This window comes from Petaurus breviceps, unplaced genomic scaffold (genome assembly GCF_028583685.1).
Source record: "Petaurus breviceps papuanus isolate PSGF00001 unplaced genomic scaffold, PetGlider_PUasm1.0 140, whole genome shotgun sequence".
Lineage (NCBI taxonomy): Eukaryota > Metazoa > Chordata > Mammalia > Diprotodontia > Petauridae > Petaurus > Petaurus breviceps.
Genome location: NW_027185698.1, coordinates 8,824,611 through 8,837,828, shown reverse-complemented (window position 1 = coordinate 8,837,828; position 13,218 = coordinate 8,824,611). Strand labels below are relative to the sequence as shown.

The 13,218-nt window shown below is 35.6% G+C and overlaps 1 pseudogene; it reads left to right on the top strand.

The window, feature by feature from the left end:
* The first annotated feature begins 1,043 nt into the window (after positions 1–1,043).
* Positions 1,044–3,453, top strand: LOC138146683 (sialomucin core protein 24 pseudogene; annotated as a pseudogene).
* Positions 3,454–13,218: the final 9,765 nt, after the last annotated feature.

Sequence of the window (13,218 nt, the reverse complement as noted above, 5' to 3'; positions counted from 1 at the left end):
AATACAATCCTTTTTTATAACCTAACTAATGTCTAATGTGAAAGTATTTGCAGATCCTATACTTGATTGTATGCCATCATAGTGGGGTGAGGGGGAGGGAAGAGGATAAAATTTGAAACTGAAGGAATTTTGGAACTGAATCTTGTAAACTAAAAGTAAACAAACAATTAAATAAAGACCACAAAAATTTTGACCTTCAAATGATCTCTCTCCTTCCCTCACCTCCCCCATCTTTAAGACTGCAAGCAATTTGATACAGGTTATATATGTGAAATCATGCAAAATATATTTCCATTTTAGTCATGTGAAAGAAGAAGCAGTAGGTCCCAGTCTTTATAGAGAAACCTTCATCCTGGAACCATTAAATGTATATCTAGAGATTAAATGTAACACTTGTCCTTAAAAGTCATGTTTGGTTGCATGATCACAATGTCCTTGAAGCAATACAACCAAATTCTTTGCTGTATGTTTGAAGCATTTCTTGTCTTTTCAATGATAACAAAGGAATTACTTTAACATGATGTACCTTTTATGATTAATATCTAATAGAGCAGCACTGACTGAACTATATCACTTTCCTGGCATGTCCATTCCATGTAGATTGTGTGAACTAAATAGATAATATTAATTTCCGTTTAAGAAGTTTATAATCCTCAACTCTCACATATATGAATGACTCTCCAAATTAAATTTCTACTCTTGACTGATGACATGAGGTTCCCATGTCACATTTCCAGTATTCCTTGGATTGCAGAGTTGAAAGTTCCATGTTTCCCTTCATTTTCAACATTACCATTTTTTATTCTCTGAAATTATTCACTCCCACACACCCTTTCCAGAAAAATTGCCCTAATTACTAAAACACACATTCTTTCCCTAGGTTTGGCTTGCCTATGTTGCTCCTTGCATTTCCTCTTAGTTTGAAACATCGTTCTTGTGAATCTTACGCCCTCTTGATTGATCTCCCTCAACTTCCAGCTCATACATATAGTTGGAATAATTCATATACCTTATTGAGGTTAAAAGTACAGCCTACCGAGTCTCCGAGGCGGCGCCACACGGGGACGGAGCTTCTTCCGCAGCGGCCGTCCGTCGCCCGAGCACCGGCGCCATGAACGGGATGCGCGGGCCCTCCCGGCCGCTCTTCTGGGCCTCCGTCGCCTGCCTGGCCGCACTGTGCGTGCTGAGTGCGGCTGAAACCACAGCGCCTGCGGCCAACTTACCTGAGTCCTCGGCGGAGCCCACGACCAAGCCCAAGGCGGGGCCCGTTCCCACCTCCACAACGGAGTCGGCTCCCACGCCCACGACCAAGCCCCCTCCCAAGCCCACCCCGACCCTGACTCCGGCTCCAGAAAGCTGTGAAGTACACACTAACTGCAGTTCCTGTGTTGAGAACAATAATGGCACGTGCTTTTGGACAGTTTGTGATGATAGACAATACTGCTCTGAAAATGTAACAACTCCAAATTGTACTTTTGTTAACAGCTCAAACAACTGTTTAGGACCTACTACCAGTGCAACGCCAACTAATTCTACAGCCAAACCTTCACCTACAGTCCTAACCATCCCAAATGTTCCACAGTTGTCACATCAGATGCACCAAACACTACTGTGATTCCCACCCCTTCTCCGAGAAAATCTACTTTTGATGCAGCAAGTTTCATTGGAGGAATTGTTCTCGTGTTGAGTGTGCAAGCTGTAGTTTTCTTTCTCTTTAAATTTTGCAAGTCCAAAGAACGAAACTACCATACTCTTTAAGACACAACATTATAACATGGACTAGTAGTTTATTTGTGTAGTTTATTGAAACCAAAACATCACCTTTTGAGATGTCCTACATGGAAGACAGTGTGTCAAAATCTTTGATTCTCCAAAGGATGCATATAGGATATTTTGGAGCATCTTCCTTGAAGAAAAAGCAGTTCAATCACTTGTACTCAATAGGAATACTTAAAATATTCTGCATGAATCCTTGTGGCTAGCTGTCTTTAATTTTAAGTGGCTGCTGCTGTGGGATTTTTTTTTTCCTCTTACCACGTCATGCCTAATACAATTTTTTTGTTGTGTTTCTTTTTTAATTTGGTGGATTCACTGTCTTGAGCTGACAGTTTTATAACTGCCAGCAGTTTAAATTTAGTCATCTTAAAGCCTAAAAACTGCATTATTCCCATTTCCACTCAGGATGTAAGTTCATAGATTAAATTGTGAGAAGAATGTGCCAAATAATCAGTTGGTGGATTTTTGACTATTGGTCCAAAAGTGGAGTTAATTTGTGGGAAAACAATACTCTTACTGTATATCCTTGAAGTGGAATTTAGTGCTTGACAAACCTGTATTTTTTTTTCCACATTAGAAATAAGATGCCATACAGGAAGTTACATTCCAGATATAATGCAAAGGGTACAAATCATAAATATGTAGCAGGTTATTGTCCATTCTTTAAAAGCACCTTTTCATTGGGAAAACAAAGAACAGTGCCTTAAAGACAAGACAAAAACAAGGTAGACTATAACTTTAAATGTTTGTGTTGTCAGTTTTTCATTAAGAAAGGTAACATGGGCTTAACTTTTTGATCTGCAGTAATGTGCACTCAAATTTGGTGGAAACTCAGCAACATACTATTATATAATTTAAAAGTCTCAGCTACTTAATTTTGAAACTAAAGAAGGTTATAGGAAGTTGAAAGCATTCATAAGTTAAATTCTTCAATATTTTTGTGAGTATCTGCTAAAATATTTTTTATGAGATTTTATTTTTAAAGGCACAGAATAATTTTAGGGAAAATATTAGGCATATCTTGCTTTACATTTATTTTCTAAAAGTTCTTTGTAGCTGCTGTACCTTTTAAGCATTCCAATTAAGTTTTCATAGAAATTTTTAATTTGCTTTATAAGGCAAGGAGGAAACGAGTACTAGTTTGAGAATAATTCACAAGTTCATTCCTTATTTTAAAAAAAAGACAATCGGTTTTCAGATGGCGGATATGACTGGTGAAGTTTCAGGAAATGCCAGATTTTTTGGGGGGGGTTAGATCAAACTCTTATAGATCTTGGAATTCTTTCATGGTGATTCCCCTGGAGATTATTTTTTTTAATCCCTGTATATATATATAAGGGAACACATATGCTTTGGAATATCTTTCATCAATTACAAATTTTTGCAATCTCAAAAACAAATCAGTGTTTTTAATAAAGGTTTTCCTTACAGTCTTTTTCCTTCATTGATACTTAATTGGATTTAGCCAATAAGAGGCTTAAGATAGGTTTTATTATTTTTTTTCTAGTTCATTCTTATACTTGTCATTTGGTCCTTGGTGGCTTGTTTCTAGCAATACCTGCAGCAGCAGATGGCATTGCATCGATTTATTTTTTTGATGGGGTTGGTAGAACAACTGAAAACCCTTGCCTCCAATTAATTGAATTACATTAAAGGTTTCTAAAATGAAAAAAAAAAGTACAGCATACCATAGGGGAGGGAGTAATGGACTTGAGAGGAAAACTTGGGGTAACACTTACCTTCAACCTCAGTTTACTCAGTTCTATAATAGTGATAATCATAGAATCACCTTGCAGATTTTCCATAGCATATTAGATACTCTTTTTAAAGTATTATATACTCACATCATCATCATCATCATCATCATCATCATCGCTACCTTTCTCTGGTTCTATAGAATTCAACCATCTTCCTCCTCCTGATTATTTGTTCACAGCTAATTTTAGCACTCCTCCCCTATTCCAGAATTATAAAAAAAATAAATCAAATGTATCTTTGTGCTTTGAAAATTTCCTCATGTTTATAGGAAATCAAGATAGTTTTTGTCAGAATTGACAAGATTTGTCAATATATTAAACCAAGTAAATTTATTGACGAAGTGCAGTTAATATATTTTATAGGGTTTGATAAGCATAAAGCTTATTGTCTTTACTGCTCATTTAATAGTCATGATACATTGCTTCTTACTCTCCGCAGTCATGATAGTTCAAAATTTGTATAGAGACATGATGACTCATTAAAGACTTAGGACATACCTTTAAGTTTCCTTCTCCATTGACTTGATTGTTAGAGGTCTACGAAAGCTCAAATTATACACAAGGCTGTTTCAAACTTTAATGGATCAATATTATTTCATATAACCAGTTTTTACCTGACAATGACTGTTACAATTTGGAGAATGAGTAAAAAAAAAACAAAGAAAACTTGATTGCCCATTAGCTTATTAAAAAAATAATAACCTTTCAAGTGAGGAGATAGTCCTGATTTAACTGTGTTGCTATGTTTTTAAAATGTTCATTAGTTCAAGGCCTTTCTTTGTCATAACAAAGTGTGTGATCTTGGTCAAGTTATTTCATCACTAAGATATTATTTCCTTGGTTTAAAAATGGTATTCACCTCCCAGGACTGTTGTGAGGAATAAATTTTGTTAACTCTAAGGCAATAGAAAAACTGGCAATTAATATAAATAATGAACCTAATGAAACGGTCATCTGTTTTCCAATTCAAACTATGAAAGGTTATGATTATGTAAAATTATAATAACTGGTTCTATTCTATTGGAAGTTTGCAGTGTAAATTCATGGTTTTCATTATCTACACTAACCTGGACCATGCTATATATAAATGGGAGACAGTACCATTTGTTCAATAAAGTTGAGGAAATATTGGGGGAAATTAAAAAAAAAAACTTTCTTTTCAAGAAAAGGTTGCCACATAGTAAAAAACAAAATAAAACAAAACAAAACTGACTGGACAGTATCATACTTTGAAAATGGCAGTTTACAACAAACTATATCAATCTCTTGATCATTTAAAGATGACAGTAGTTATTACCTTGATTCACAGATGTAGCTTAGAAGTCCAATAAATGATTCACTGGTCTTTTCAGATTAGATACCTTTAATCTGAAGAATAAAGGTCATATTATCTCCCACTGAAGGCTGTGTGTGACTAAATTTTATTAATTTAAAGTGGTTTCTGACTGTGAGATCTTAGATAATACCATTTGTCACTAGTTTTTAACACTCCATTCCTAGGATATATTATGCAGAACTGCGCCACAGTATTTATAATTGTATTTTTTCCTTTACCTTACTGTACGGTAGTTACCAGGATAACTGGCTATCATCTCTTTAAGCTCTTGTTCATTTCCCTGTTAAAGTTGGACTGTAACCAACATTTCTTCTATTCTGGCAATGTGTTCTAGGAAACCATGTTTACCTATGTAGATTATCAAAGGTTGGGTTGGGGTAAAGACTGATAAAAATACTCAAGCAAATGGAAATAATATTTGTAGCAGAGACACCAACCAAGCAGATACAAAATGAGATGCTGCTTTATACATTATTGGTCTGTTTTGATGCCAATAAAATTAAATAACAAATTATCTAAAAAATAAAAGAAGTGCATGAAATGTCTTTGATAAAAGTCAGAGATTGTAAAAGAATAAAAATTGACAAAAGAACTTCAGGAAACTTACACTAATAGATAATAGATCATCTCAGGTGATATAAACAATCAGTTTTCAAAAAGAAAGAACATAACTTATAAATAACTGAATAACAAATTATTTGACAAGGATTTCTGGGAAAATTTGAGAGTCATATAGGTAAAATTTGGTTTAGACTGGCATTTTACAACAATTATTTAAATCCATTGGAAATGGATAAATAATCCAAATATTAAAATGACAATGATAATTACAAGTAAAAGTAAATATTTATTTTATAGTTAAATATATGAAAGAAATTAATTTTTAAAGAAAAGATAAAAGACATAACAAAAGACAAATGGATAATCTTTAATTATATAAAATTAAAACCACAATAAAATATTATAGAGATACACTCAATGCAATGAGAATCAGAAGAAAATTTTCAGTTTAGTAAAATATCTTAAAACAAATGCTTGGTAAAATCTGAGATTCAAAATAGGGAATTGACACACATATATTATCAATAAATCTTCATCTAGAGTCAAGACTTTTTACACAATATCATCTTATATTTTCTTCTCATACGATCAGAGATTTAGAACTGGAATGAACCATGCATATCATCTAGTTGAATCCACTCATTATATAGATGAGGAAACTGAGGCCCAGAGAAGGTGACTTGCCTAATTCCACATGGGTAATATAAGAGGTCACATCTGGACCTTGGTTCTCTGATTCCAGAACTAATGTTTTTGTCACTATACCATAGTTAAACACAACTTATAAACAATTGGTACTTAAAAGGAGTAATAAAAATAGCAATGATTGATAAGTTGAAAAAAGCTACAAGTAGAGGTGGAAACAATATAGCATAGCAAAGGCAGGAATTCACCTGAGATCTCCCCTAAACTCTTCCAAATATCTTTAAATAATGAATCTAAACAAATTCCACAGTGACAGAACCCACAAAGAGACAGATCAGAAAGATTTTGCAGCCCAAGACAATTTAGAAGATCAGCAGGAAAGCTCTGTTGCACCTGGTGAGAGAGGAGCACAGTCAAGCAAACCAGGAGTGCGTTGCAGAGTGACTGAATCAGTGGCTGTAGAGGCAGTTTCCATACCTTTCAGTCAGCAAAAATAAGGGGATCAGACGACAGGTCAGAAGGAGTTTTTCAGGGGTCCCATTGCAGGTACAACAGGGCAAGACTCTGTTGCATTGCCTATACTTGGATCTGGGTCACAGTCCCGGGCTTTGGTCCCAGTGTGAAAAGGAGCACTAGCACAGTAGACCTTGGGGTTTCAGTAGAGCAGGTACACTGGTCACCATTCTAAGGCTGAAAAGTAGTGCCTGTAGTCACTAAAAGACAAGAACACAGTTCAGGAGAGTAGTAAGTACCCATCTCCCAAGATCATACCACTCTGGAAGTGCCAAAAACATATATGTCCACAGAATTAGCTCTGAAAACTTCTGCACAAAAAAACCTAAAACTTAGGACAGTGCCCCCTTCATTTGGGAAGCAGAGACTCACTTTAGCATAGAGTTAAAAGTAAAAAAAAATAGGTTGGAAAATGAGCAAACAACAACACAAACTTTTGACTATAGAAATCTATTATGGTGACAAAGAAGATCAACAAACACACTCAGAAGAAAATAACAGAGCCAAGATCCCTGCATCTAAAGCTTCAAAGAAAAATATGAATTGGTCTCAAGCCATGGAATAGTTCAATACAGATTTTAAAAATCAAGTAAGGGAGGTTGTGGAGCCAAGATGGTGGAGTAAAGCAGGAACTTGGCTGGGATCCCAATCCAATAGATATAAAATATATCTCTAAACAAATTTTAGAGCTACAGAACCCACAAAGTGACAGAGAGAAACAAATCTCCTGCTGAAGGCCACCTGGCAGGTCAACAGGAAGGGTCTATTTCACAAAGCTGGAAGCCAAACACAGTCCTATATGAGTCCTGCAGGCCTAGACCCAGGGCGCCATGACCAGTGGCATAGCCACGCAGGATCAGACTTTAGGAGTGGAATCACCAGCAGCTGTGGCAATTTTCAGACTTCTCAACCCATAAACACCAAAGAGAAAGTAAAAGGTCAGTATGGAACTCTGTTGGAACTCAGTGGAGAAGAACACAGTCTGGCCCCTGCCCCTGGGAGCGAGGTGATGACACTACAGAGGCAGCAGCTGTTGCTGCATGGCGGCCTCCAAAGATCCTGGCCTGCAGATCGTAGGGGGACCAAGTGACAATTTAGAGGGTAATAACTATTGATTTGGGGTGCTTGGATCTGGGTCACAGTCTTGGATGGTAGTCCTGGGGTGTATGACCAATGTCCATAGCTTGTGGTAGCTATAGGGAGGGTGTCCTCCTCAGACAGCTGCAAAAACCCCAGTGATTTGGGACACAGCTCTCTCTGCTCTGGAAGCAGAGTTCTAATGTGGTAAAGAGCTCAAAAGTCAAGTAACTGGCTGGCAAGATGAGCAAGCAGAGGAAGCACAATCAGAAAATACAATCCTTTTTTTGGAGACAAAAAGGATAAAAACATGGAACCAGAAGAAGTCAAAGCTCTTGAATCAAAGGCTTCCAAGAAAAATAAGAAATGGTTACAGGCCATGGCAGAGCTCAAGAAGGATTTTGAAAATCATGTAAGAGAAGTCAAGAAAAAATTGGAAAGACAAATGATAATGATGCAAGAAAATCATGAAAATTTAATCAAAAGTCTGCTAAAGGAGATCCAAAAAATACTGAAGAAAATAACACCTTAAAAAATAGAATAACTCAAATGGCAAAGAGGCCCAAAAAAGCCAATAAGAAGAATGCCTTAAAAAGTCAAATTTACCTGATGGAAAAGGAATTTCAAAAACTCACTGAAGAGAATAATTCCTTCAAAATTAGATTGGAGTAAAGGGAAGCTAATGACTTTATAAGAAATGAAGATACTATAAAACAGATCCAAACAAATGGAAAATATAAAGCAAGGTAAAATATCTCATTGGAAAAACCACTGACCTGGAAAACAGATCCAGGAGAGACTATTTTAAAATAATTGGCCTACCTGAAAGCTATGATCAAAAAGAGGGCCTAGAAACCATCCTTCAAGAAACTCTCAAGGAAAATTGCCCTGATATTGTAGAACCAGAGGATAAAATAAAAATTGAAAGAATTCACTGAACACTGATTCAAAAAGATCCCAAAAGAAAATTCCTAGGAATATCATAGCCAATTTCCAGAGTTCCCAGGTCAAGGAAAAAATATTACAAGCTATCAGTAAGAAACAATTTGAGTATTGTGGAAACACAATCAGGATAACACAAGTTCTACCAGCTTCAACAATAAAGGATCAAAGGGCTTGGAATATCATATTCTGGAGGTCAAAAGAGCTAAGATTAAAACCAAGAATCACCTACCCAGCAAAACTGAGTATAATGCTAAAGGGAAATATATGGTCATTCAATGAAATAGAGGACGTTCAAGTATTCCTGATGAAAAAAAAAGAGCTGAACAGAAAATTTGACTTTCAAGTACAAGAAGCAAGAGAAGCATGAGAAGGTAAACAAGAAAAATAAAATCATAAGGAATTTGTTAAAGTTTAACTATTTACATTCCTACACAGAAAATTGATGATTGTAACTCATGGGCCTTTTCTCAGCATGAGGTTTTGCAGGTAATATGTGTGTATACATATATGTATGTATAGGAGGCTGTATGTGTGTATAAATACATATGTGAGTGTATGTGTATATATGTATACATAGAAAGAGGGCACAAGATCAGTTTCAATAGGAAGGTATGATGTCTAAAAAAAATAATAGGTGAGAGATAAATATAATGGGAAAAGGAGAAAGGGAGAGATAGAATAGGGTAAATTATCTCATATAAAAGAGGCAAGAGAAAACTGTTACAATGGAGAGGAAGAACAGATAGGTGAAAGGGCATGTGCCAACCTTACTCTCATTGAATTTGGCTTGAGGAGGGAATAACATACACACTCAAGTGAGTATCTTACTCTACAGGAAAGTAGGGGGAAGTGGATAAGAGGAGGGATGACAGAAGGGAAGGCAGATTGGGGGAGAGTGTAGTTAGAAGCAAACACTTTGAAAAGGAACAGGCTCAAATTAGAAAATAGAATAAGTGGAGGGTGGGATAAGATGGAGGGAAATACAGTTAGTCTTTTACAAAATTACTACTATGGAAAGATTTTGCATAACTATATATGTACAACCAATATTGGATTACTTGTCTTTACAGTGGGCATGGGTGAGGAGTGAAGAAGGGAAAGAATCTGGAAATCAAAGTTTTAAAAACAAATGTTAAAAAATTGTTTTTACAAGCAGCTGGGAAATAAGATATACAGACACTGGGGTATAGAAATCCATCCTGCCCTGCTATAAAGTTGGGGGGAGGGGGGGAAAGGGGAGTATATAAGAGAGAGAAGACTGGGGAAAGGTATTCAGTAGGTTTGCTATCTTGGGGTGGGGGCAGAGGAAAGATGGGGACAAAATATGTAACTGAAAATCTTGTAGAAAAAATTGTTCAAAACCAAAAATAAATAAAAAAAGATTAAAGAGGCAAAAAAAATCAAGCAAGGGAAATGGAAGAAAAAGTGGGAAGAGAAATGTGAATGATGCAAGAAAATCATGAAGAAAGGGTCAACAGCTTGATAAAGGAGGCATGAAAAAAACACCTTAAAAACAAGTCAAACGATAAAAGAGGCATAAAAATATATTAAAGAGAGGAATATTTTGAAAAGCAGTACTGGCAAAATGGAAAAAGATATACAATATTTCCTGAAGACCTAAACTCCTTTAAAAGGTAGAATTGATCAAAAGGAAAAATAGATACAAAATCTCACTGAAGAAAACATGTCCTTAAAAGTTAGAATTGAACAAGTGGAAACTAATGACTTTATCAGACATCAAGAAAGAAAGAAAACATGGGTGGCTAGGTGGCTCAGTGAATAGAGCACCGGCCCTGGAGTCAGGTGCACCTGAGTTCAAATCCAGCCTTAGACACTTAACACTTACTAGCCATGTGACCTTGGGCAAGTCACATAACCCCAATTGCCCGGCCTTACTTTCTCCAAAAATCAAAAAGAAAGAAACAAACTAACAAAATTTAAAAAATGAAAAATAAAATAGAATAGAATGTGAAATATCTCATTGGAAAAATAACTGACATGGAAAATAATCCAGAAGGGATAATTTAAGAATTATTAAACAATATTGATTGATGCTTTGCATCAACTCATGTAAGTTTTTTCTAGTTTTTTTCTAATATCCTACTCATCATTTCTTATAGTTCAATGTATCATAATTGCATACCACAATTTATTCCACCATTACCCATCTGAAGTGTATCCCCTTAATTTCTAATTCTTTACTGCCAGAAAAGAGTTACTATAAATATTTTGGTACATATAGGTCCTTTTCCTTTTCCTTTTTTGAAAATCTCTTTTGGGATACAGATCTAGTAGTAGTAGTGTTATGTCAAAGTGTATGCATGGTTTTATAACCCTTTGGGCATAATTCCAAATTGCTGTATAAAATGGTTAAATAAATTCACAACTCTAATAACAGTACATTAATATTTCATTTTCCCCACACCCCCTCCAATATTTGTCATTTACCTTTTCTGTCCTATTACCTAATAGGTATGAGGTAGTACCTCAAAATTGTTTTAACTTATATTTCTCCAGTCAATAGTGAGTTAGAATATTTTTTTTCATGTGGCTATAGTTAGCTTTAATTACTACAACTGAAAACTTATTATATCTTTTGATCATTTATCAGTTGGTGAATGGCTCTCATTTTTATAAATTTGACAACGTTCTCTATATGTTAGAGAAATAAGGCCTTTATCAGAAGAGCTTTCTTAAAAATTTTTTTTCCACAATTACTATTGTTAATTGTATTTCCCTCCATTATATTTTCCCCTACCACCATTTATTCTATTCTATCTCTCTTTTTGCCCTGTCCCTCCTCAAAAAACTTCTGATTACTCCTTCTTCCAATCTGCTCTCCCTTCTATCACACACCCATTTTCTTTTACTCTTGTCCTTCTATTTTCCTTAGGGTAAGATAGATTTTTATGCTGCATTGCCAGTGTATCTTATTTCTCATTTACAAATAAAAACATTTTTTAATATTCATTTTTATAATTTTGTGTTCCAAATTCTCTCTCTTCCTCCCTCTAACCTTATTGAGAATGCAAGCACTTTGATATAGGTTATATATGTAGTCATGCAAAACACTTCCATAACAATCATGCTGTAAAAACCTAACTATATATCCCTCCATCACATCCCACCTGCCATTAATTCTATTTTCTCCTTTAAGTTGTCCCTTTTCAAAAGTGTATGTTTCTGATTACTCCCTCCCCTAATCTGTCCTCCCTTCTATTGCCTCCTCCTCTCTTATTCCTTTTCCTGCAGGGTAAGATAGATTTTCATACCCAATTGAGTGTGTGTTATTCTCTCCTTAAGACAATTCCAATGAGAATAAGTCCGCTCATTCACTGTCACCTCCTACTTCTTCCCCTCCAATGTAAAAGCTGTTCTTGCCGCTTTTATGTGAAATAATTTACCCCCATTCTAGCTCTCTTTTTCTCCTTCTCCTAGTACATTCCTCTCTAACCTCTTAATTTTATTTTTTAGATCTCATCCCTTCATATTCAACTCATGTTGTGCTCTTTGTCTATATATATATTCCCTCTAACTATCCTAATAATGAGAAAGGTCTCATGAGTTACAAATGTTTCCTTGTAGTAATGTAAACAGTCAACTTTAAGTCCCTTATGATTTCTCTTTACTGTTTACTTTTTTTATGCTTCTCTTGAATCTTGTATTTGAAAGTTAAAATTTTTATTTAGCTCTGGTCTTTTCTCAAGAATGTATTAAATTCCTCTAGCTCATTGAATGCAAATTTTTCCCCTCATGGATTATACTTAATTTTGCTGGGTAGGTGTCTCTTGGTTGTAATCCTAGCTCCTTTGACTTTCAGGATATCATATTCTAAGCCTTCTGGTCCTTTAATGGAGAAGCTGCTAAATCTTGTGTTATCCCTACTGTGGTTCCATAAAAATTTAACTGTTTCTTTCTGTCTGCTTACAATATTTTCTCCTTGACCTTAGAACTCTGGAATTTAGCTATAATATTTCTGGGAGCTTTCATTTTAGAATATTTTTTAGGAGATGATCAGGTTCTAGAATTTCAGGCCAGTTTTCCTTGATAATTTCTTAAAAGATAATGTCTAGGTTCTTTATTTGATCACGACTTTCAAGTACTCTAATATCTGCGTTTAATCCCCTGAGGCCTCCTCTGGGTTTGCTGTGGCCCAGTCTGTGCTGGTGCAGCCTGCACTGAACTGTTCTCCTCTCTCAGCCTGGTGCTACAGACCTTTCCTGTCAACCTTCTAGACTGTCTTGGGCTAGAAATTTGTTTCACTCTTTTTGTGGGTTCTGCTGCTCTAGAATTTGCTTAGAGTCATTTTTACAGGCATTTGGAGGGGTTTGGGGAAGATCTCAGGCAATATCCTGCCTTTACTCAGCCATCATGGCTCTTCCCCTCTTATTTGATTTTTACAACAACCTTTTAAGGAAGGTTATTATTCACATTTTAAAATTGAGGAAATGCAGCCAAAAAGAGGTCAAGTGACTTGCCCAGGGTCATACACATAGTAAGTGTTGAATCAGTTTGAATAGGAATTTAGGAACTGTATTAAGTGATTTAGAGGGGGAGAAAAAAAAGCCAATATATACACTATATATACAAAGCCAAAATATACGCTAT